Genomic DNA, 25,124 nt, shown 5'->3' with positions numbered 1-25,124 from the left:
CTTTCACTAGAGAGAGACATTTTCTCTCATCCTCTCTCTGACCTGTCTCCAACTTTCCCCATTTAAAATACAGGCACCAGAACTTTTTGCACTATGCCAATATTAGGCTTACCAGAGCAGTGGGGAGAGATAAGATCAGCTCCCCACTCCTACTCACTGCTTCCTTGTTTATACATCCATGAATCACATTATCCCCTTTCGCTTTACACTACGAGCTCATGTTGCCGCCCTTAAATCCAGTCTGCAGTCCTTGATTTCCAGGGCGACATGCTAGCTACAAAGCAGGCTCCATTCCCTCATCCTACAGGGCTGGCTGTATTAAGACCCATCTTAAAAATCAGGTTTTCTGCACTGCCTGTGTTATAATGTCCTGGGAGCGTGTTGCAAAGTTTAATCCTTGAGCTGCTCAGGTGAGATTCTTGGGCATGGAATGAAAAAATAGAATAAAAGCTGTTCCTGTAGAATGAATGACAAAACTGCCTCTAATGCTAATAGGAGTGGGATCAGCTTGTAACATTTGTTCCGCCAATATGAACCTATAACTAGATTTTCCATGTCTACAAAAGGTAAAATCCATGCTGCTCTAATCCTTTTCTCATACACAAGATCTTGCAACTGCTGTAACCAGTGAACACATGTTGCCTCCTTCCTACTGCTGCTGATGGTATTTTCTCATCTTTAAAAAAAAATAAATCAAGTCTAACCTGTCTTTCCAACAAAGATTTTCTGCTCATTAAAATCTGAGAACTACTGCAAGGATTTCAGCTTGATAGGCAGAAAGTATCTCATTCGTCCCAAAGGCAAGTGTAGTCTACGTGGCTAAGCCAGCATTATGAAGGTTTTTTTTTTAAGCCAAAAAATCATAGTTACTCTTTGAAGGATTTGATTGTGCAATCATCAAGGCATTCTTCATGCTGGCAAGAAAAGACACAAAGCAAACTGATCTAACACATTTTTAACAGTTTTTTTTTTAGATGTGTAGATTGAAAGAACAGACCTGAAATGTTTATGTGAGGGATTTTTACATCTTTTGTCCTGCTGATTTTGATGAGAGCGTCTGCTCAGGAAAGGATTTCACGATTAGACTTGCGCCCATATTTTGCACTGGTGATATTTTCCATGTAAATAGGAGGTTGCACTGATGTTATAACACTGAGAAATCAGTGTTGTGGGCTAATTAACAGGGGACAGGCTCTAAAAGTCTACAGGCATTTGTGGCTAGCCAAGGATTATAGTGAAAAGCCAACTAATACATATATATGCTTGAAAAAAATAAAGTACATTGAAGTTTATGTGAAGCTCTGCACAACACACTTTATATTATACCCAAGAGCTCATGAACTCTGCCATTAAAACAGGGCTTGGTAATTCTGAGGAATTCTAAAATTTGTGTCTGAAACTACAATTGGAGACTACCTGTGATGAGTGATGGTGTAGCTGTCATTGTCAGGTGTTTACATTAAATTGTGTGGTTATAATTTCCAAAGAGCAGGGAGACACCTCACAGCGCTCAGGAAGAGGGATGTTTGCCCAGGTGATGGATCTTGGTGAGAGCTCAGCGCATTAGCATGTTTGTGGAAATTTTACCTGTGCAATACGCATTTCACCGTGGTTTATTTGTGCTGTCCCCCTAGCACACTCATCACTGTGGGATGTGGATGACTCTCTGTAATGTACTAAACTAACTAACTACCTGTCACGTGCATTTCTGACTCAGTTTTGTAGTCAAAAAGGAGAAGTCATCCCTCATTGATGGCCAGCTCAACACGTTCCCATGTGGATATGTTCTCTCTACTTTCGCTAAAAGTTTTAAACAACCAAGTAATGTCGATTCTGGTTTAAATAAACGCAGCAGGGACATAAACATGAAAATCTCTGTTAATAATAGCCTGGCCACAAAGTACACCATAAGCAAAGGGTGGATTTTCTTCTGTCAACGCAGTCATGGCCATTCTGGTGGCTGGGTGGCAATAAGGTGTGTTAGCCCGTGGGAAACCTGACCCGGGGTGTTCCCAGGCAGGGGAGCAAAATGAGGCCACACTGCCTGGGTATCTGCAGGGAGTCTGGTCATAAGACTCACTCTGCAAAATGTTATCTTCTAAAGTATTGGTGTCTGCTCAGGCTTTGGAAGACAGTGATCGGATTCCTCAGTTGCTTAAAAATTTGGTGTAATTCCTCCACGGAGAGAGGAACCAAAGCAGCTGTCTGCAAAATATCATCTACCAGCCTCAGACTTGCCTGGGAAGCCCATGTGGGTTATTCTGCAAATGGATCACTTGAAGAGACTGGGAAAAAACTGGCCAGCAGAGGTCAGATATGGTTCTGAACTCTCTGAGAGCAAAAGTTGTCCAGAGGTATTCATTAGGCTTGAAGTTTTCTCTCAGTGTTTGGGATGGAGTGTTGTTTGGTGCTTGTCTGCAGAGCTGCTCTGCCTGCCCTTGAGCCATTTCAGTTTACTGCTGCTGTGATTATGTTTCCATCATTATGGTATTTGCAGTGTTTCACTTCCTAATCACATTTTTTTAAGGTTAAATATCATATTTTGATTCTGAGGTGAAAATTAGGCTATGTGGAAAGTCATAATTTATAAACGACATGTAGAAATTTCCCTCTTTTTTTTTTTTCTTTCTTTCTTTTTCTTTTTCTTTTTCTTTTTCTTTTTCTTTTTTTCTTTTTCTTTTTCTTTTTCTTTTTCTTTTTCTTTTTCTTTTTCTTTTTCTTTTTCTTTTTCTTTTTCTTTTTCTTTTTCTTTTTCTTTTTCTTTTTCTTTTTCTTTTTCTTTTTCTTTTTCTTTTTCTTTTTCTTTTTCTTTTTCTTTTTCTTTTTCTTTTTCTTTTTCTTTTTCTATCTTTTTCTTTCTTTCTTTCTTTTCTTTCTTTCTTTCTTTCTTTCTTTCTTTCTTTCTTTCTTTCTTTCTTTCTTTCTTTCTTTCTTTTCTTTCTTTTCTTTCTTTCTTTCTTTCTTTCTTTTCCTTTCTGTGTCATTCCTCCCCCCTCCTTTCTCTTTTCTTCTCTTTTCCTGTCTGTCTCCCAGCTCCTCTTTCTCAGGCTCTCAGGCCTGTTTTGTGAACTTGGGTACACTGGATGACATAGTTACACCCACAGATTCACCCTCCCTAAAACCATTCACAGTTAGACTTGCCGCTGCATGTTGCTCTCCTTTCTGAAGCTGAACAAATTGCACAGAAAGAATTGAAACAACTTAGGTTTCCTTTCGAGCGTCTTCCAGCTGCCCCAGTAACCAAGCCCGAGTTATTCTGGACTATGCATTCTGCAGCTGGGCGGGCAGCACACGCTGCACAGAGGTGGGAAGCTGGGGTGGGCTTGTTGTAAGTGATAAACGGTGCTGGCATCCTGGGCAGGCTGCAGCACGGGCTTCCCAAGCTCGCCTGAAAGCATTACTGAGGAAAATGAAAGCAATGTGCTACTGTAAGCACCCGGTTTTATAGGTATAAGTGCCAGGTTACTGGTAAATATTATAACTAGAAGCCAAGGGCATCTACTTTTTGTATCTCCAATGACAGAATTGAAAACGCTTCTGATCCTCAGTGTGGCTTCCTTTACATTAACCTCCATCATATCTGCAGCTCTTTGTAAAAATATCTCCCAGCAATAGTTTTAAAAATCTCAGGGCACATTTCTACAGCAGCCATTTCCTACCTGGTTACGACTCAGCAGCTTTTGTAAGGCTTTAGGTGAACTAATATTTTTAGGAGAATACTCAGGCCAGGAAAAAAAGCACAGCAGGAAAGATATTTGTTCGATCTAGCTTTCCCCTCGAAAGCATGTTTTATTTGTGTTACACAATTCCCTGATGGACCAATGATGCCATATATGATGTCAAGAACTGGAAGAATTAGGAAGAATTAATCTGGAGGGTTAAACCGCCTGGGACATGTATTTCTGCTGCAAGTCACACTTCCAAAGCAACAGAGGAAGAGTACCCACAGTTCTGTGTCTCAGACAGTAAGGTTCGACATGGCTAAGAATGTCATATCTAGAAATTTTAGAGCCTTGCCAAGGTCAGGGTGAGAAGGAAAGAAAAGGAAGACAAGACTGTGCAGTGTGGTCAGCCAGGAAAACCCCTCTCTTCTCCACTTCTAGGCTGATCTTCGTAGGCCATGCCTGAAGCACATGCGAGATCCAGTGGACCTAATTAGTAAAAAAAACAACTCCTGGTTGCAAGTAAAGGTCTGAAAATTACATTTCTAATAAGTGCCTGAATTGCAGGCTTTACTAATCCAGCACCTTAAACATAGATCTGAGTATTTCAATAGGGCTTATAATTGTATCTTATGCCTCTGCTAACAAAGGCTGTAAGTATGTGTGAAGAACAGGTCATATAATTTGCAGAAAGAAACATCTCTGTAAATGCCCAATTATACCTCTTAAACTGTGCTTGCCGGAGCCCTGGGCTATACTCCACTTATTGAATTTTTGTAAAACCTTGACATTACAGCTGCTTAAATCCATGCCAGGAGCAACACTGAATCTGTCAACCAAATTCATTGACGAAAATTAAAGATGAATGAAACCTCAGACAGCTTTTCAGTTTCAGTGGCCCTGCTTTGGTGTTGGAGATCCCGTGTGAGAGATCCAAAGGCCAGCTGAAGGATCATACCCTCTACTCGTGTAATACATACAATAAATGTCACTAGTACAACATGTCTGGGTCAAACAGACAGAGCAAAGGGCCAGCCTGCTTGTGATTTTCTTCATGATATGAGGCCTCTGATCCTTCACCCTGAGCAAATCAGTGAAGTCCTGCCAGCCCAGGCCAGTATCTAAGCTTCAACTACATTAATCGCCAATATCTCCAGTACAATATTAGATGTGCTATCTGTGTAATTATCTAGATTTCCTTTGTAGTGTACCACCCACTATAGTTCTGGCTCTTTTACACAACTAGAAGAACAGTATCTTTCCATGGTTAGATAAATACTCCTAAGGTATCTTCAAGTTGGAAATATTGACTTAAAAATAATCCTGTGGGAATGACTATCCCACTTTCTTTTGGGAGAAAAAAAGGTTGTAGAAAAGGTGATCAAGTCATATGTTGACAGAAGAGTCATAAATGGCCATAAACAAAAGGAGTTTTGCCCTGATTTTTCTCCACAGAAAGTCTTTTTCTCTTCTCTGCATTTGTTAGACTACTAAAAGGATAAAATTCAGGACAGGTTCTTTTTTCAGACCTCCCATTAAATGAAGACTTCTCATTCAAAACACTTGGTTATTCTCAATTTCTAAAAACTGAGATGAAAAATAAATATTGCTCGTTCTATGAAGCTTGCAGTTGTGGGCCTTTGCTTTGGTGGTCATAAAACAAACAAGTCAAATATGCTTGGACACTGAAGATACCTTGGCATATTTTCTAGCTTATTCTCTCTCACAAGCGAGACAGTATTGTGGGGATGCAAAGTAATTTCAACTGTCTTTCTAGAATTCCTTTGCAGATGGAGAGTAATGAAAAATCTCCCCACTTCCTTGCGTGGTTTAGGGTTGCTGCACGCTGTTTGAACAGCTGCACTTGTCCCATCCCTGAAGGTGGCTGCAAGTCGGTGGAGGAGGAAACAATCCAAGTATATATCACTCAAAAGTGACAGACGGCATGAGCTATTGGTTTTCTCCACTGATAAATCCTTGTTTCTCTCTGGGATACTGAACGCGCTGTCATGACTCAGGAGACTGAGCAACTCATCATCGTGCTAAGCGTGTCTGTCATAGAACAGAAAAGCTTCTCTTCCTGCCTGGGCTCAAATTTCCTAATATACAGTTCTCTTTAAACTCCCAGGTTATCCAAGGAAGCACCATTTCTTCCACGAGAGGGAAACCTCGTCAGTCTACCATCGTGTTGCTACAAGACTGAAGTCCAGGTAATTCCCCACACGGCAAGCACACCCCCAAGCTGAGTTCTCGTGCAGAGGAGACTCTAACACACACTGCTTATTTGCTCCAGGGAACCTTCCTGATGGACAGTGAGCATCTCTGTGGTGTGTTTGATTAAATCTGTGACAGGCATATGACAGTGAATTTAGGCACGTTGGGTTGGATCTGTGGTGTTGCCACCCATGCGGTCCACATCCCTTGCCCGCTGTTCTGGGTCTCAGCCCATTGCTTACCAGCTTTCAGCTTTACTGGTCTCACTGGGACTCCCAGCTGGGGCTCATCAGGCACAGACTTCAGGTGGAATCATCTTCATCTGAATTTCAAAGCTGGTTTTAGGCTCTCTCTGTCGTCTGTGGTGTCAAAGGAACACTCCGAGGGGGTATTTTTCTCATTGAAAGGTAAACGTCAAAGGTAGATAAGAAGAAAAGTTTCCTGCGGGTTCCTATTTTCCCTCTAAAGATTATAAAGAATGCCCAGAAAAACAGCTGGTGATGAATTTTACATACCTGAATTTAAGCAGGGTGAGACGTATCTCTGTCTCTTAGCCCTTCACTGAAGCAGAGGCCACAAACCTGTCACAGCTCCCAGGTAGCACATCTTGATCATTTAAATACACTGAGAGCTATCTAGGGAAGGTGGGCAGTTTGTGGAGCCACACTGTACATTCGTAGGCGCACATTGCAAGCCCAGCACTTATACATCATTATAGGTAGATTTCATCCTGGGTTTCTGAATAGCCCTACTTTTCCTCTCAAAGATTAAAAAAAGGGAGATTCACATTGTTTAGAAAACAATAACCTTTATGAATGCTGTCGTATTTCCACCATCTCACCTACTGGAGGCCAGCAGAAACAACAGTCCCAGATTAGAGCAGTTCCTGTCATTCTGGCCTTCCCTCTCTGCTTCTCCCTGGCCAGTTACCACAGACCCTTCCTTCCCGCTTCCCCCACGGAAGTTCACATCTGAAAAGCTAGTTTGCACCAGGCAGTAAACATCTTTTCTGCCATTGTTTTAAAACCACAGAGGTTCAGCAACCCTCTGTGGCTGGTTCCATGCCATCACATTTTCCCTCCTCCTAGAAATCTAGCTTTAAATTGAGGCTAAAAAAATAGCAAAGGCCTCCCCCCACTTACATTTACAGGGTGACATTTGTGGTGAAGTTTGTAGACTCCAAGGTAATTTCCAGCAGCTGAGGGACCAGAGGGATCTGCCCAGAACCCCCAGGAGAAAGGTGAGCTGGGGGAATTGACATCACGTCACAGTGCCTTCTGAGGGCAAAATAGACTATCGAATCCTGGCTTTAATACAGTCATCTGAAAACCTGGAGAAAAGCAATTTTTTCTTTAAGAAATGATATATCTTTGGTCAGATATAAATTGAATTTCGCACATGTATACTGAATATTCCTTCAGTTTAAAGAATCTGTGAATGTATAGGCTGCACAGGAAGATGTGCAGAGAAAGCTTTACCCTAAAAACTTGTCGGAGGATCACCAAAATAGGGAAAAGTTCTAGTTTTAAGAAAAACATTGAAGTAACAATACAACTGTGCAGTCTGTTTTACCATGCATTTCTCATATATTCAAAGTCCTTGTCAACAAGTCTTCAAAGATTTCAGAGCCATCTATGGTGTACCATGTTAAGTACTGACAACGTATGTATATATACATAAATATATATATATAAATACATATATATATATATATAATGGGCATTTAGTTCCTGGCACAATAATTTGGGTATGGGATCTTGAATGAATGACAGTTCTAAATCAAAATCCTTAAGTCAATTACATTCGTGTTTCAAAGACATTTTAAAATCTGAATCTGAGTTCAGATCTGAACTATACCACCATACTGCCAGACTGGACTTCCTACAATTCCCATTGTAAATGCCACATACACTTTGGAATATACCGTGATTTAAATCAGCAACTAGAAAGCAAAGCAAAAGGTATTTTTTGAAAAACTGACAGAGATAAATAGGATATTTTTATATGTAGAGATAAATCCTTTTATCCTATTTTGCAATATTTGATTTATATAACAACTAAAAGGCTATTTTACATCATAAAAGAAGGCTAAAAAGGCAAAACTAACCAGAGCTGACCATAGCTGAAAAACAGGAAAGCCACTGGGGAAAGAGAAAAAAGGAATTCTAGTTATTTCACATAACAGATGGCAGCATAACAGAAAGCAGCTGATGTTGGTAGCCTAAGGGAATTTTCCTGTGTCAGAAGAAAAATAAAATTTAGGATATACAGCACCCCCCATTAAATGAGTTCCATAAAAAGAGTGTTTTATTTACATATACATGTACAGACATAGACATATAGATGTATATGAACTTGCACATAGTTGTATACACATTGCGTTTAGAAGGAAAAGAGAAAAAATACATATATTTATATTTTCCTTACCTGCTACAAAGGGTATATTGCTCCTTTCTTTGGAGCACCTCATAGCTCTCATTCTCTCCAAAACTTAGCCTTTCTCTTCTACCTTCTAGGGCTCTCTACATGTACATCTATATCCTCATTTGGGTTCCCATTTCCCTGTACTCCCTCTCTCCTACACCTCAGTTTTATTCTGCCACCGAAGCTAGTGTCCTGTATGCATCACACCCTGCTACTCCCCTCCTTTTTCCATGCTACCCTTCTGCCTGGAAATACACCTTACCATAGAAAGCAAATCTCTCCTGGCACACAGGTTGTACCAAGCCTGCTAGGGCAGACCCATCAGACAAGAAGTGCTGCACCCCGTCTTTCCGAGCTGCCTCTGCATATGCAGAGAGCTTTCAGGGTGAATTGTGTTGCCTGTTCAGACCAGAGATATTTAATGTATGACCTCTGGTGTCTGTATGTCTTGCCTGGGCACTTTGTGGCTCACTTGCAATGACCCTTTTTTCCAAGAACAGTGGATGAAATATTCTGAGCAGTGGCACCTCTCTCCCACTCAGTGTGTCCTCAAACACACACGTCTTGCCAGGCTTAAGGTTTGTGATAGGGATAAGACAAACCATTAAGGCAGGTGACTTGATTTGCCTCACCAGGAGATCCTACGGGGCTAAGCACCATAAAACATAACTAAGATACCTGCATCGGAGTATTTTATCTGAATAAGATCTGCAATGTACAGAGGAACTTAAGCTGCAGTGAGGAAACCTGAAAAAGGACAGCACAGAAGACAGAAAGGACAATAATAATAATATCTTGCAAAGGCGTGTACTAGTGCTGCTGGGAGCTTGATGGGCTCAAGAGATTTTGGGATGCAGGCATACAAACATGCAGGTACTGAGCCAGTGCCACTTGACCTAGCACTGAGCACGCCTCTGTTGTCACTGGTAGGACAATAAGTAGCAACCATTTTTCCTGACGTCACTGCCCCAAAGTAGCAAAACAATTATTATTAACTACATTCATTATTCACTACAAGCTACCTAAAGGAATTTTCCAAGCACCAGCCTAAATCAATTGTTCACTGTTGTTGAAATCAATATGTTTTGTTTTGTTTTGTTTTTTCCCATGGATTCAAGTAGAAGTAAATCAAGCCCTGAGGCCTTTGGAATAACAAAACAAACAAACAAACAAACAAACAAAAAACCACAACCAAACGAGCAATAACAACAACAAAACACAAAAACAACCAAAGAAGGAAGCTTTATCTTGTTGAGAATTGTGTTTCTAGGACTCTGAAAAATATGATGTTTTAGAAGCCTAGGAAGAAAATAGATGGGATCAGAATAAAAGTTTTGATGCCCGTACTCCTAAATGGGAATTTCTTTCACCTAAATCCCAATAAATCATCTGCTGAAGCACACTATGCTCTGCTCTAAATTCCATTCTCAGCTGTGTGATTCTCATCCCAGATCTTATCCATCACTGAGATAAGGGATGAGCACACAGGTAGGTGGTGTAGCTGGCCATTTCCAAGTAGAAAGGATGAATCAATGTGATCCCTAGCAGCAATGCTTCACATGACAATTGCAAGGTTACACCGGCTCAAAGCTGACGTATCAGAGCAGAAAACATGACAAACACCAAACATGGGGTGTTTCTTTCCCCAGTGGTTAATTTTTCCACTCACTTTTTCACTTTTCTCCCCATTTGTTTCACTTCTTTACTTTTTTTTTTTTTTTTTACTTTTTTTTTTCCCCAGTTCAACTAGAAAACCACTTGGAAACAACATTTTGGTTGTTTTTGAATGATATTGCTGATAAAAATTGTGTCAATTTTCCAGAAAGAAAGAGGAAAAGGAAGCATAAGATGGACTATTTTTTAATGTCTCTCTCTCAAAAAAAGGCTAATTCACTTACTTGAAAATGTTGAGGATCAAATTCTCCTCCTAAGATATAACATAATCACATTTGCTTGATAGATTAAATACTGGTGAAGAGAATTGTTTGGGAAAGAGCCAACATCAGATATATTTATGGAAGTCCTTGAGAAACCAGATTTTTGGTGAAAGAGGAAGGGGACAACCTAGGCAGAACAGTAGAGGACTTAAGTAAAGAAAAAGAAAAAAAAAAGGCTCTCGTGTTTATTCCTATCTGGATCTTCAAAACTTGTCATCCTAGATATATTTAGGTCTCCCAAGTTCTGTAAGCAAAGGGGCACCTTCTCTTTCTCTTCCCTCTTGCACCAGCATCCATTACTAGCGTTTATTGGGGAAGGATGCCACAGTCCGAGTGCCTGAGCCACTAGCTCACTAGTCCACAGGAATCTCTGCAATATAGATAACTAAAGTATTTTTAAGTTTGGTCCTGGGTGTTTGGTATGCAGCCTTCTGCCGAGAGAGTGTGGTCTGGATTTTTTACACATGCCATTTGGTTTGACCCCACGCAGGCAGAGACAGGTCCTGAAGCTTGTCCATAGTGCCAGATTTACACAGGGCACCACAATGCTTGGATCTTACTTTTGTCTCACTCCCACCTCCAAAAACCAGGCATCTGTATAGGAACGGATCAAATGCTGATCATTTTAACAGCTAACAGGTTTGGAAGTGACACCCACAGCCAGATCTGTGGATGGCACACTCTGGTCTGCCAAAACAAATCGTGGTGCAGAGCGCCGGCTGTGCTGCCCCTACAGAGTGCAGCCCTAAGCTAGGACGTACTTTTCTCTTTTATTTGCTTTTTCTCATGAGTAGAAGATTGAAACAAACCCTTCCACACCTGATCAGAGTGAGTCAGGCCAGCCGAGCAAGTCCAGGCTGGCAAACACTATCTGATGTGGATCCTAAAGAAAATCTCCTCTGCAGCACATTGAATAGCTGCAGAAATAAGTGTTGCAAAGGCTGCCATCTGGTCCACGTGTGTGTATTCTGGCTTTTGAATGGGACAGGGTAAGAATTGCTCTTACTTTCCTAGGTTTCAGCAGATGCTTTGAGCAGAGTTGCAGTTCTCACGTTGTATGATCCAGCTGCCAGCACGGCTGTAGTGCACCATCTGTAGCACCACCAGCCACGAGGAATCACAAGGATTCCCCGAAATGAGGAGCATTGCAGTAAAACTACCCCTAGAAAGCATTCAAAGCATAGTGACTCTGCCTAACTTATGCAGATATTAAGGAGGCTGCCTGGGACAGCAGTCCATGAAACTGTGGAGGAGCTGGTGTCTGTGATGCTGCTAGATGTAAAAGGGAGCAAGAATGCAAGCAAAGGGGCAGACGAGTGAGAAAAACCTAACTGGGAAGATGTTTGAGGGTGATGGCTTCCAAATCCGGACATCAGATTGCTGTCATTTTACAGAGCTATCATAAGAAGTTAGTTCAACCAATGGTCTTGATTTTATTTCCAGTGAAAGACTTAATGAGAAGGTCCTTGTGAAATGGCAATGGCTGACTCCGTTAGGTCGATAAAATACAGCTGGAGCCTGTTTTAGGGGTAATGAGCTGAGAAATGGCATAGACAGAAACTATGCCTGACTGTGAAGCAATGGCAGCTCCTTCTCCTCTTCTGCTCTGTCATCTTTTTCCTGACTTCTCTATTTTGTTTCCTTTCCCTTTGCTCGGTCTTAATGAGTGATGCTGAATTACTTCCAGTATGTCACAACTGTCACAGGTGTTGTCTTCCAGTTCGCCTTTCGTTTCCCTTATTAGACCCACGATTAACATGCATTAGGAAGGCTGCACAGATAAATCTCTTGCAATCTTCTGTGCAGATCAGATACTAAAATCCTTGCTTTATTTACCACATTTCGACACATTTATGTTCCTTAGATATATTTTATCTCTTTCTTGCTAAATCACACTGCAACATTTTAATCTCCAAGTGAAAGGTCGGTTCCATCAGATTAAGCAAACAGCACTGAAAGCACTGAAAATGGGAGTGAGTGAATTTGTCCTGCATGGAAATTGGAGAGGGTGAGCTGGCAGTCCTTCACCATTTCTAATTCTAATGTGAAATGTGAATTCTCATTTCACATCTTATTTCCAGTAGTCCCCATTTGGGGACAGTTCTCAGACACAGAATCTGTACTGGCAGAAAAATGGAGAAGACAGAAACGTCTTTCTAATTTCAAAATTTCATAAACATCTGGAAAACAACACAGACGAACAAAAAGTAAGGATTCTTGTCGGAGTTCTCTATCACTTCCTGCCACTAAAAATGCAGTCACAAGTTTTCCTCATGCTTTCTGAAAATCTCTCTCCCCTAAACCAGACCGTGCTTCATCCTGTCCTCTCTCTGCTGACTCCTTCTCCAGGCAGGCCCTGGGCTGTCTGATGAAGCTGATACCCAGGGGACAGGAATTTGGTTGACTTTTCAGCAGGCTTCCTTCCTCTGGAGTCCAGAAGAGTCATGAGATGTGGGTAGTGCAAGAGGAGTGTTGCACATTCAGAAAATCTCACCCTCAAGACTTTTTTTTTTCCCCTTTTGACCATGATTTCTCTGCTCTGTCATTGACATAATAAAGCCTATAATAAAGCCATCATTGGCTGCCACCAGTGATGGCAAAGCCACTTAGGAGCTAACAACTCCATCTAGCAGTTGTCCTGCTGTCATTTGGGGTTTTCTACTTGGTCACCTTGTGTTGGACCGCTGTGTGGCTGGTCACCTCACGCTGAAATCCCCAAACTTGGAGTTTAAGCCTGTCTTTCCACCTACATTTCAGTCACTTGAGACATCCTGTGGGGTTGAAGCCAGGATGAGTAACTCAGATGTCTCTGCATCCTGCCTCTCCTTTGGCACAGTGTTTATCAAAAGAGCTCTCCTCCCAGAAGACATCGCCTGGGGTTCGTGCAGCCTGGGGGCATCAGGGCTGGCTTGCTAGCAGGATAACCGTAGCTCCTCGGTGCGAGTGGGGCTGAGTCACACTCCCCTTCCTCCAAGGTGCAGGGGCAAGAAACTGAACCCACAAAAGGCAAAGCATTTTGGAGCTGCAGGGTAGAGTATTACATCAAAAGAGAAAAATGGGGAAGCGTGGTGATCTCTTACAATCATACAGCCCAACGATGGGTGGCTTAGTTCTGCCCAGGAGCGTGAGGCAGGCAAAGCTACATCCTGAACACATGGGTTCAGCTTTGGTTTTGGATGCAAATGTATCTAGTCATGCTGCTGTGTCTGGCAGTCCCTCCTTTCAGCTTCCACCAGAGAAGACTGGATTACCAAAGTCGTTCCTGTTGGGCTTCTCCTTTCCTCTCTCCCTGCTCTTCTTGCTTTTTCATTAGCTGCTCTGCTATTCCAAGGCCTTGCACATAGGCTTGCTTAGGAGTGCTGCTCTTCTTTATTGTTGTGATACAACGACACAGACAGTCCTGGCCATAGACAAGGTCTCTGATGTCATAAGCTGCTTCACCAATTTTTCATTTCTAGAACTCATTTGGGTACCAGGGGACTGAGCAATCTGTGGGGTTTCTGAAGGAAGCACAGTCACAAACCCAGGATGACACCAGCCTTTTCTGTACTCTGCCCAAGCTTCGTGACAGCAGCGTCAGGAGAAATTATTTATAGTCCTGGGCACTGCTCACTTTTGGTTTGGAAGCAGTCCCTCCAGTGTGCCTCTGCAGTGAGGTTTGGTGGTTTGAGCACAATTTAAAAGCCAGAGATGTCTGATCCCAGCTGTGCTACTAACCCCTTGTGTGGCCCTGGGTGAACCTTGTGGTGTGTCAGCATCCCCAGCTGTAAAACTGGGCTGTAGCTCCTGCTCACCTCCGTGTGGGTGCTGAAAGGGCTGATTAATTTATGTTTGCAAGGAGCTTTTGATATGCAGAGCGCCAAGTGTGGTTAGCATGATTAGGACCCTCTTATGGAGCCTGTGCATGAGGTTGTCTCATGAAAGATATGGGGGAAAAAAAAAAGGTGAGGAAACCCAAGCGAGCTCCCTAGGAGCTGCGTACCTCCTAGAGCACGCAGGCAGATGCTGGGTGCTCAGCCTGTGGGGTACAGCTGTGGTCTGAAAGCTTTTCTTTGTATGAGGTGTTACTGCTGGTATTGCTCCGGGAGCAGCAGAACAAAACCAGGGACCCACAGCACCTGATGAACACACAGCAGAAGGCACCCTGTGCTCTGAAAGGACAGGTAGGCCAAGGGAAGGAGAGCGTACCTGGAAGAGCACCCCTTGCCCGTGGTGAAGCAGCAGGCTCACATTTCATGGAGGCTATAATTTTGCCTGCTGACGCTGCTAGAGCCTAATAACCGAGCTGGGAAGGGATTTTTTACGCCGTCCGAGGCATTCCTGATCCCCCTCCACATCTAGTGAAAACTTAATAGCGTGAGAAAATGCCTTCCTGTGGCGTACTGTAAACCACATGGAGACCAGCAGCAGATGGAGGGGCACGACGGAGGGGCTCCACCAAGATGCCCCCATCCCCGCCACAGAATGGAAACAGAAGGAAAGGGCACCTTCGTAGGGCGCAGCCTGCAGCCAACGGGGGTGAAAAATTGCGGAGGGTGCTAGCTGTCGGCGCTCAGAGGAGCGCACATAAAGGCAGGGGGAGAGCTGCTCCCCCGAAGCTGCTCCCCCGTCCAGCTGGTAGCAGTTAAGATTCCTGCAGGAGCCAGGAGCTGCAATGTTAACACATCTGAGAAGTTTCCCGGTGCCTGAAGTCAGGCCGTGGCAAACAATGCTCGCTGGGCTGAGCAGGCTCTGCTCGGGCGCTTTTATTGCGCTTGGACCGGTTTCAAGCTCTGCTCTGTGATTAATTGCACTTTAAAAAATAAAGTTCAAAACACTTCCCAGGAAGTCTGGGGAGGACGGAGAGCTTCAGTGGCACCAGGAGCTCTGTGCGGGGTGCAGTTTTTCCTGAGATACGGCTTGCATTAGCTGCAGCCTGACTTGTGATAAGACTTTTCAACCCCGCGTTACATCACGGAGAGGGTGCTGGGCAGTTTTGTGTCTCTCCTCCTCCCAAGCCACCCTGATGTCTGCCAGACACTGCGGGGTGGCAGCAGGTTTGGCAAAGCTATCTCCCCCCATCTTGTTTTTGCAGTTAGCTAGGGCTGGGCCAGGCCTGTAGCTGTCATATGCCCCATGGAAATTACTGTGAGGGAGAGAAGAGCCTCGTGCCCTTCCCTTAAAGAGCAAAGGAAAATGTTTCAGGGTGGGGGGAGGAAGGGCTTGGGAGAAAAAAGACATTTCAGAGGAGTTGGAGCTACAGGAGGGGTTCCTCTTGCTTTATGATGATGGTGGAGAGGACTCAGAAGAGGAGGACAGTGGGTACTTTGTGCGTACCGGGATGGAAGAAGGCTGGGACTCCTTGCTGTGAAAAGGAGAATATATTTGGGGTGGAGGAGGTGCTGGTACTAATGGTGGAGGAGCACAAATTACACTCCCTGAGAGGAACTGGCATGGGCTGAGCAGAGACCTGGAAACCAGGGTCACGGTAACTCATTAACACATAACGAAAGGGCCTGTGAAGGGCTGCTGCACATCCTTCACCACCCCTCCGGGGCATCCACGTGAGATAGCGAGGGGTAAAACTCACACATCCACAAAAACGGCCCCACTGCAGGAGCTGGGGAGGTTCCTGGCCGACGACGATCTGAGCGAGCTCCCTGTTCCCTGCAAAAGACAGAGGTCATTTTTTGTACAAAAAAAGTCAGCAGGATAAACAACAGAAGATGTGCTGAACTGCTGGAAAATACCACAGGCAGGCAGCAAGCGGGGGGCCGCAGGCACCCTGTGCTTGTCTTGGCAGTGTCTGCACAGGGACAGCATGGTACACACAACACGATGGGTTGCATGGATGCAATGCAATGTAACGCATAAATAAATAAATAAATAGATAGATAGATAATAAAACAAACAAACAAACAAACAAAAAAACACAAACAAAAAAAAAAGAGGTCCTGATGCCACCAAGCATCCCTGGATACAACACAATGAAGTACAAAAGAGGTTTCAGCTGCCTGAGAACCAGACAGCAGATTTGTCATCCTGTGGGCTTGCGGTGGGCTCTCGGCATCCCGGGGCTTATGGCATTTACCTCCTCTATCTGGTATGTCTGAAAAAACACCCGGATTGGTAACCATCGAGGCGGGCGCTCTGCTGGTCTGTTTTACAGCACAGCCAAAGTGCCGTTCCCCGTCTCCTCCCACCTCCTTCACTTCCTCCGCTATACTTTTCATCGTGTCTCAAGTTAGGACCTGATTCTGCAAATCACTTAACTGTTTGCTCAACTGTGAAACACTGCGAGTCATCGGTGTGCAAGCAGAAGGGCAGCCGGCTCTGTGCAAAGCTCGTCGGGCACAGCAGGGCTGCGCAGCACTGCAGGCCCTGATTGGGACGGTCTCCTCCAAGCTCCCGCTTCCAGTGATTTTTTGGCGGTGATGAGGCTGAGGGTGCTCTGTTTGCAATGCTACCATATGATTTCATGGTTTGTTTGCACCTCCTGATGCTTCTGCAGTCTCATTTTGCCTCTTTGCTTCACCCGCAACCTCTTTGCTCTGTTTCCCCCAGCGCCCCAGGGCTGGGCACGGGGCTGGTGGCACGGGGCACCTGCAGGCCAGTGCCCCACTGATGCAATGGCACGGCGTGCACGGCGGGCTCTGTGCTCACCGCTCACCAGGAAGAGCTTCCACATCACTGAGCTGTGTATTTTTAGCTGGTTATCCATCACACACACAGCTCATCAAGGCGAGGTCCGGAGGGCACAGGCCATTGGGCGGACAAGGCTCCTTTGGAAATGTTTTCCTGCTGAAAAGGGTCCAGAGAGGAGGATTCGCAGAGAGGCTGACCCCATTCAGAGCCTGGCTCCTGTCACCCTCTCTGCAAATCCCTAGGCTGGATTTCCGTGTGTTTATGCAGCAGCAGGGCAGCATCACAGCAGAATGCCCGGGTACCTGCTGGGTGTTGGTACAGCACCGTGCACAGCCGTGCCCCTTGGCACTACCACCGTGCTGGCAGCCATGGCAGAAATAACACCAGTGACAGCCCCAAAACCAGGGCACTTGGCTCCTAGCTTCTTTCTCTCTCCCCCTCCTCCATCCCTCAGATACCTGAAGCCCTGAAGGCACGAGTCCCCGTGGATTGAGGCTACGTTGGATGCTGCTTTACATATATATCAAATAATGGATTAATAAGGGAGGGATTTTCCCGGGGCTCAGATCAAGCTTCTTACCAGCGGCATTCTATCAGCAATCACTACACACATGTAAAATTGCAGGTGGAGCAAGCCCGCACATGGAAACACCACTCTTTGCAAGCAAGAAATTACCGCGCTATTTTGTTTTCCTTCTTCGTGTTCCTCTTAGGAATTTCCTTCTGCTTCCACGCTCTATCTTCTGACCAAATTTCATCATGGGCTGACGGAGGAATATGCGTGGGAAGCTCCCAGTGCCTCCCTGCACAGCCTCCCCTCCTGCTGCCCGGGTGCTGAGCCCGTGCCACTGCTCACAAAATGTCACACGTTTCACCTGTGAGCCAGTGACGTGCCCGGCTGCTCCTGCTGTGGCTTGTACCTGGTTCAGGTGCCTTTTTAAAAATTTTTTTCCCCTTCTCCTTCTGATTCAGTGCCTGATTTAGGCGGCTGATGGCTTCTTGCTGCCGTTAGTCACAGCCCCGCTGTTAACTCGCCGCCTTTCCAGGGGTGGGGAAGGGACGAGTGGCTGGAGGCAGAGGACTTGGCCTCCTCTGGGTGACACGGAGCATTTGGCAATCGGGGGCGGGCAGGTCTGGGAGGAATTAATCACCGTGCGATTTCTTGGCACCTCGGCCCCGCTGGTAACATCTGCCTTAGCGTCTCAAACGTGACGTGCTCCAAACGGGTCCTGAGCTCTGGGGAGAAGTGTGAGCACCAGCACGCTGGGGGAGCAGGCTCTGCTAGGTGCATGTGGCAGTGAACTCCTTGTGCCACGGGGGACTTTCTGAGTATTTAGCCAGATCCGGGGCATTTGGGAACCCCTCCTCAGCAGCAGGAGCTGCCAGCCTGCATACACGTGCCACACTTTGGGGCCGGCGTTGTCCAACGTGGGCCATAAGCAGCCCTGCTGACATCTGCTGAAGATTTTCCTGTTTTCAGGAAGGTCTGCTGCCTTCTTACCGACAGCAGCCAGCTGCTTCTTCCACCGCAGCACACAGAAACCAGATATCCTAACCACGCGATTGCATTTTTTTTCGTGATGTTTACCTGGGATTTCGGCCAGATTGGCACAGAAAAGTGGTTTCTGAGACCAGAATTTGGGACAGTGATAATCTAATCTGACCTCCTATGTAACCCAGGTCAGGGAGTTTAACATGGTAATTCCTGCAAGGGAAGAAATTAGTCTTCCTGGCTGTGCAGTGAACTCTGCTCAGCCCAGCAATTTGTGGTCGAATTAGGTATATTCAGACTCAGGGCTGAAGCAATGATGATTTTTCATCTCCCTTGGTGGATAAAGGTCTGGTTTGTTGCGTTAGATTTTCTCCCTGGCTACATTCGAGCAATGTTAAATTGGATTAGAGGAATTACACCCCACATGGTAGAGGTACAATTTGTATGTATACAAAAATATTGCACCACTAATAACTTGACCCTGCAAATTCTCGGGTAAAATGGACAGCGATTATGAATGCAGTGATTTCCTGCAGATGACTGTGAGCTATTTCTGCACACTGTTGTGATTCAGAGGCTGTAGGAGCTGGGTGCAGATAATACAAGGGGAAGTTTATGACTTCCTCCTCCACTTTACCCCCCTGATGCTGCTTCTCTCCTACCTCCACTTCTGATTTTATTTTGGTTATATGTTTATTTGTGAGTCCTGTTTTTTTTTTTGTTGTTTTTGTTTGGTTGGTTGTTTTTTTGTTGTTGTTGTTTTTGTTTGTTTTTGGAGGGATGCTGGCTATGTTTGGTGGAGTCTCCACTTCTGAAAATTAAGTAATATTCTCCCACAGTCTGTTTTTATCAGATCCCATCTCTTGCATAATCTGAGAAGGAAAGGCAAATTGGCTAGAGAAAGGAGAAGGCTGAGTGTTCAAAGCCTCAGAGATCTCAGTCTGACACCACCGCTTGTTAAATGGCCAACAGGAGGTCACTCTTGACCAGAGTCCTTCCAGCAGAAAGTTTTTCCAGGGACTGCTCCTTGCTTGCCACTTGGGATCAATGAGTCCATATCAAAATATATCGTCGTGAATGCTCAGCTGTATGTGCATGTTTTGTACGTGTCTACACGCATACTTATATGCATAGTACATACACACTGCAAATACCTGCATCCCTGCATATACCTGGGCTGCTTCAGTTTGAACAGAGTTGTCAGTGCCTCATAGCTTCCAGCAGAAGAAGGAAAAATCTCTAATTAAGCAAATATCCGCACAGAACCCAGTGCTGCCCTTAGTACAGCCATGCCCTCCTTTTGTGTCACTGGCAGAATTTAGTCTGCAGAGCGAGCTGGCTTTTTTATTTTGGTCTTTCCTAGTCGCAGATCCAGTCAATAACCAGCACAAAGATCCCCTCCTTTCCATAACACCAGTGCTGTGTTTTACCTGGCAGGTCAGCAGTGCTCAGTCTGTGGCCTTCAGCATCTGGGCAGGCAGCTAAGAAAAACAAGCCTACTACAAGCTGGTTTAAATGCACCAAAGCAGAATTTTTCCCTCCACCAAGGCTAGCCAGATGAGGAAGGCTGGAGCCCTTCAGATACAGGTCCAAGAGCCAGACAGAGAGTGTGGGGCACCAAACAGGCGAGGAAGGAGAGGTGTCTTCAGCTTTCACGCTCATCCTCTTGCTCTTTCTTCTCCTCTTTCATCTCATTTCCTTTTCTGTGGTCAAATGGGGTGAGTGGGTCTCAGGTCTCCTGTGTCTAGCAGAGTACAAGGAAATCCTGTTGCAATATATATCACTTAGGATATATTTTGGTCCTGTTTTTGTGACATTCACGGAAGGAAGTGTCGTTTTACTTACAGCTGAAACTACCTAAACAAAACCAGACTGCACTTTCCCCAGCAGTCACTGCTTGTGGCTCACTGAATAAGAAGCTCTCATTAAAAGAACAGGCCCAGCCTGCAGACTAGTGATCAGCTGGAGTGGATGGAAATCAAAACCAGGCTGGTGTGTGTGTTTTTTTTTTTTTTTTTTCCCCCTTTGGAGCAGATAAATTTGCCCCCATGTAGACTAAATCAGAGCCAAGATTTTTTTTTTTTTCCAGAGCTCTGAGACTACTTCTTTGCCTCCTCATACTTTTATTATTATTTTTTCCCAACAGGGTTTTATTTTTCATGATATCAAACCAATACGCAAGGAGCTTGTGGAGACCTGCTTACACGGAGAACAGAGGGGAAAACCCAAACCAGTATTGCTGCATCGCTAATGGCACGGAGGCTCAGATAACAATTACAGTTGCTGGATATTTAGGCTCTCTGCATGTAACTCACCTTTCCTGGCTCCCTTTGCAGCTCACGTTTAAACAACACACACTTTCTCTTTCCCAAGGCTTTTCCTTAAGTGGATTTTTGTTGTGCTTTTTTTTTTTTTTTTCTTTTTCCCATCTGTAGCTTAAGAAACTGTAAAAAAAAAAAAATCTTGAAGGAACCAGCACACCAGAGAATTTGGGGCAGGAATTACACAGTTTTCCTAAAGAGTCATTCGGCCTCTTATTGACGGGATGGGAGGGAATAGAGATGAGGGGCATTTTGTTCCACATGGGTTGGGGACGAATGTGAAGTACAAGTTTGAATCTGGAACTGGGGCCAGTTTCCTCTCTGAAACCAACACCCGTGGAGGTGGGTCAGTACTGCTGCCCCAGCTTTATACATGGATGAGTTGTAAAGCATTTAAGAGACAGGGGGAAGGCTTTGGGAATGGGAGGACCATTATCCAGCTGACAGGCTGTCCTTATCCACGGTGTCACCGAAAGCATTTCCCTCCATAATAAAACCAGCCTCTTTGCACCAGCACAGCTGAGGGGGTGGTGAACTGCAACCGACGGTGAGAGCAAACTGGTGAGATGCACACAAAGGTCCTCCTGAAGCCCAACGAGCAGCATGTAGCTGCTCACTGCAGTTACAGCAGACCCCTGCAATAGCCCTTCAGTCAGGAAAGATGTTTCAAATGCTGCGCTGGGCACCCTGGAGCATGTCCAGAGAAGGGCTACAAAGCTGGTGAAGGGCCTGGAATACAAGTCCTGTAAGGAGCGGCTGAGGGAGCTGGGGGTGTTTGGTCTGGGGAAGAGGAGGCTCAGGGGAGACCTTATTGCTCTCTGCAGCTACCTGAAAGGAAGTGATGGGGAGCTGGGGGTCGGCCTCTTCTCGCAGGTAACTAGTGATAGGACTAGAGGGAATGGCCTCAAGTTGCACCAGGGGAGGTTCAGGTTGGAAATTAGGAGACATTTCTTCTCAGAAAGAGCAGTCAGGCATTGGGACGGGTTGCCCAGGGAGGTGGTGGAATCACTGTCCCTTGGGGTGTTCAAGGAAAGGTTGGAGGTGGTGCTTGGGGACATGGGTTAGTGGGTGACATGGGTGGTAGGGGGATGGTTGGACCAGATGATCTTGGAGGGCTTTTCCAACCTTAATGATTCTGTGATTCTATGATTTTTCACCTCATTGCATAGCAAGCTTTCTCGGTACTGATCTCCAAGGGGGAGCTGTCAACTGTCCACGCTGTGTTTGTTACCAGTCCCCAGACAACATGTCCTGCAGAGGCCTTTCAATAAAATTAAGGTTTTTGCCTTCTTTAACAGAACTGCTGACAAGCACTTTGTATAGTCTTGCCTCTCCAAGATTTTCCCGTAGGTTCACAAATTCATGCATATGTTGATCCTCAAAGCAAAAGTGTTTCTAAGAAGACAAGAGTAGCTCTTGTTCCACACTCAGTTCTGCCAGTTTTCAAACTGCACGGGTCTCTGAGTACCTCCTCTTTGGAGGAAGCATTCCTTCATGTGCTTTGAGTCGGAAATGCTGGTGAAGGAACGGTGAGATTCTTCTTGGGCTGTGCCAGTTGCTGCAATAGCAGCCAGGTTCAGACCTGGACCTCTGTTTTGGGGGATTCAGCAGCACTCCTCTCTACAAGAAACGGTGATTCTGTGGGCATCCTGAAGCCAGAGAGTCCTAGAAAGCTTTTTTCTTCTCTCTTTCCAGAAAATTGCAGCACCGTGTTATAACAGCTGTGGCCACTGACATTAGCGAGGGATAGGACTGCTGCCAGGGATCTGGTGCTGATTTTCACTCCTTTTTTCTGGACGTTGTTATCTTATAAAAGAAGCAATCAGCTTTCTTGCAAGAGGACAGGGCTTTGCGTTATTGCAGCACTTCCCACTTCCAAATCACTTTACAGGCTCCAGGGGGCTGTGCATAGGCTTTATCTTAATTTTATAGTTATATTTAATCAAACAAACAGGAAACTAGTTTCTCATGAAGTCTTCATTTTTTTTGGCCCTTGGGTTAGACCCACAGGCACAGTCCCATCCTCTGTCTGGTTTGGGGTTGGTCTCTAATCCGTCTGGGATGGCATCGCTACAGAAAAACAGCCCAGGGAATAATCTAGGGGCAAGCCACAAATACCAGCACAAGGCTGCAGAGTGGCTGCATGTCATAGTTTACCTTCAAGTGTAAATGTTTAAGTCGGTGGCTCTTGAGTATTTGCAACCTTCTTCTTTCAGCCCATCCTACACAAAACATGACATTTTGCAACCACAGCTCAGCCCCTTTGACTTATTTTAAAGGCATCATCTACTCCCTGTAGCTTGCAGCCACACAGGCCAACAGAAAATGACCTGCTGATAAAGCACGATCATAATGATCTCTCTCAAAGCATATTTTCAGGCTCTAATAACTCTATATAGTCAACAGTCAAGAATACATCAAGGACACATCATGAAGGAGACAAAGCTGAAGGTATAGAGATTGGGGAAGCAGCAGTGGCACGGGTGAAATAGTGCCTGGGCACCAGAGGAGACTGAAATGTCCCATGTGCTGCCAGGCTGCTTTGGGGAGCCTGGTGCTCCTCCACCTTCACCCAGGGCAGATGTCACACTCTTCAGAGGAACTAAATCAGAATCATTGAATGGTTTGGGTTGGATGGGACCTTTAGAGACCATCAAGTCCAACCCCCCCCCGCCATAGGCAGGGACACCTCCCACCAGACCAGTTGCCCAAAGCCCCATCTAACCTGGCCTTGAGCACTTCCAGAGATGGAGCATCCACAGCTTCTCTGGGCAGCCTGTGCCAGTGCCTCACCAACCTCACTGTGAAAAATTTCTTCCTTATATTTAACTAAATCTACCCTCTTTCAGTTTAAAATCATTGCCTCTTGTCCTGTCACTAAAAGCCATTGTAAAATGTTTTTTTTCCATCTGTCTTTTAAGCTCTCTTTATGGATCAAAAGGCCACAACGAGGTCTTCCTGGAGCCTTCTCCAGGCTAAACAACCCCAACTCTCTCAGCCTTTTTTTTGTACGAGAGGTGCTCCAGCCCTCTGACCATTCTTGTGGCCTTGCTCTAGATGTCCTCTAACAGCCCCACATCTTTCTTGTGCTGGGGACACCAGACGTGGACGCAGCGCTCCAGGTGGGCATCACGAAGGCAGAGCAGAGAGAGACAATCACCTCTGTCAACCTTCTGGCCACACTGCTTTTTAGTTTGTTTTCAGCAACTGTACTGTGTCTTCTCACTTGCTTGCCCTGTGTGAACATGCTCATGTGACCATGTGAAAGGCTCTTTTACTTTCAGTTCTTTAAATTTTACTCAGTAAAACATGGTCATCTGTCCAGAAGCTCCCAAATAACCTTGTTATTGACCAAGCACGCTCATGGTTTACATCATGCTGCACTATGAGTTTTGCAGTGCTTAGAAACCTAAATGAATCACCAAAGCTACAGCTTTAAGTCCCATCCTGGTTGCTCATAGCTGCTGGTCAGGATTCAGTGCAGCAAAACAAGCTGGGCTCATTTTCACGTTGCATTTCCCAGGAGATTTTGTAAATAAACAGACTGTGAAAGACCCCTGACTCTCCCCAGTGCTTTCATGAAGGCAAACCCCAGGAAGCCAGACTGCTTGTTCTCTATGCCTCACATGTAAGTAGCCTTCTAATAAGAGATTTTTGAAAAGGCCTATGACTTACTTCAAAGGAAAACTCCAGGATGGGATGGGAGCTCCTGATTGTCAGGGGTGCTTTAATCTGAGCATCACGGTGCATCTGCTGAAAGGTTAAATACAGGAATACTGTCCAGTTTTCTATTTAACAAAGGCCACATGTCACATCTGAAAACATGGCTCTGCTGTTGTCCTTGCTCCTTTCCCAGCCTACATCCAAATGTGTTTGTGCAGCACGTAAGACAAACAAGGGCTGGATGTCCCAAGCTGCAGCCACAGTGGAGTCAATGAACTTACAAACACCAGTGGAAAACATCTCCACATCAGTGGATTTCTTGCTTATGTAAGACCATGTATATGTCTGGATTTCCTACTGCTGTTGGGAATTATGACTGTAATCCTACATGAATTGTTTTGCAGTGTTTTAACTGCAGCTAACCATCAGGCAGGCAAGATAGCGCAAGCCGCATGGACGGAGCTGGCTTGTGATCTCACTCCATTACACAACAGTTTCAGGAGCCCCAGTGGTGTAACATTGCACAGAACAAGATCCAAGGAGTTTGGAGCTTACAGACAGTCATGAGGAATTATTTTAAGTCATGGGAGAGAGAATGGGAATGAACAGGAGTTCAAAGTCCGGATTACCACAAGGCCAGCAGCGTACATTCCTATAACCTGTAACTGTATGAAGAAGACATCATACTTGGCTCATTTCCTCTTCTCTTGCCTGTAGCGGCCACAGTTTCAGCTCTGCTTTATTTGAACTCCATCCATGTTTCAATAAAACGTGACTATGGGGCCTG

General features: G+C 45.0%; 1 long non-coding RNA gene across 2 annotated transcripts; it reads right to left on the bottom strand.

Annotated features, from left to right (window-relative positions):
* Nucleotides 1-3,379: 3,379 nt before the first annotated feature.
* Nucleotides 3,380-24,427, bottom strand: LOC310896570. 2 transcript variants are annotated; one of them, XR_014581611.1, is made up of 5 exons: nt 24,350-24,427; nt 15,807-15,883; nt 7,019-7,206; nt 6,119-6,338; nt 3,380-4,151 (listed from the first exon to the last, which is right to left on the bottom strand). It is a non-coding gene; the product is annotated as an uncharacterized lncRNA (long non-coding RNA). The 2 variants fall into 2 exon arrangements; XR_014581612.1 differs by lacking the exons at nt 15,807-15,883; nt 24,350-24,427 and adding an exon at nt 8,304-11,372.
* Between the last annotated feature and the right edge of the window lie 697 nt (nt 24,428-25,124).

The sequence above is a fragment of the Anser anser genome (assembly GCF_964211835.1).
Source record: "Anser anser genome assembly, chromosome: 3".
NCBI classification, from domain to species: domain Eukaryota; kingdom Metazoa; phylum Chordata; class Aves; order Anseriformes; family Anatidae; genus Anser; species Anser anser.
The sequence above is the reverse complement of the archived record's forward strand: the minus strand, read 5'-3'. Positions and strand labels throughout refer to the sequence as shown.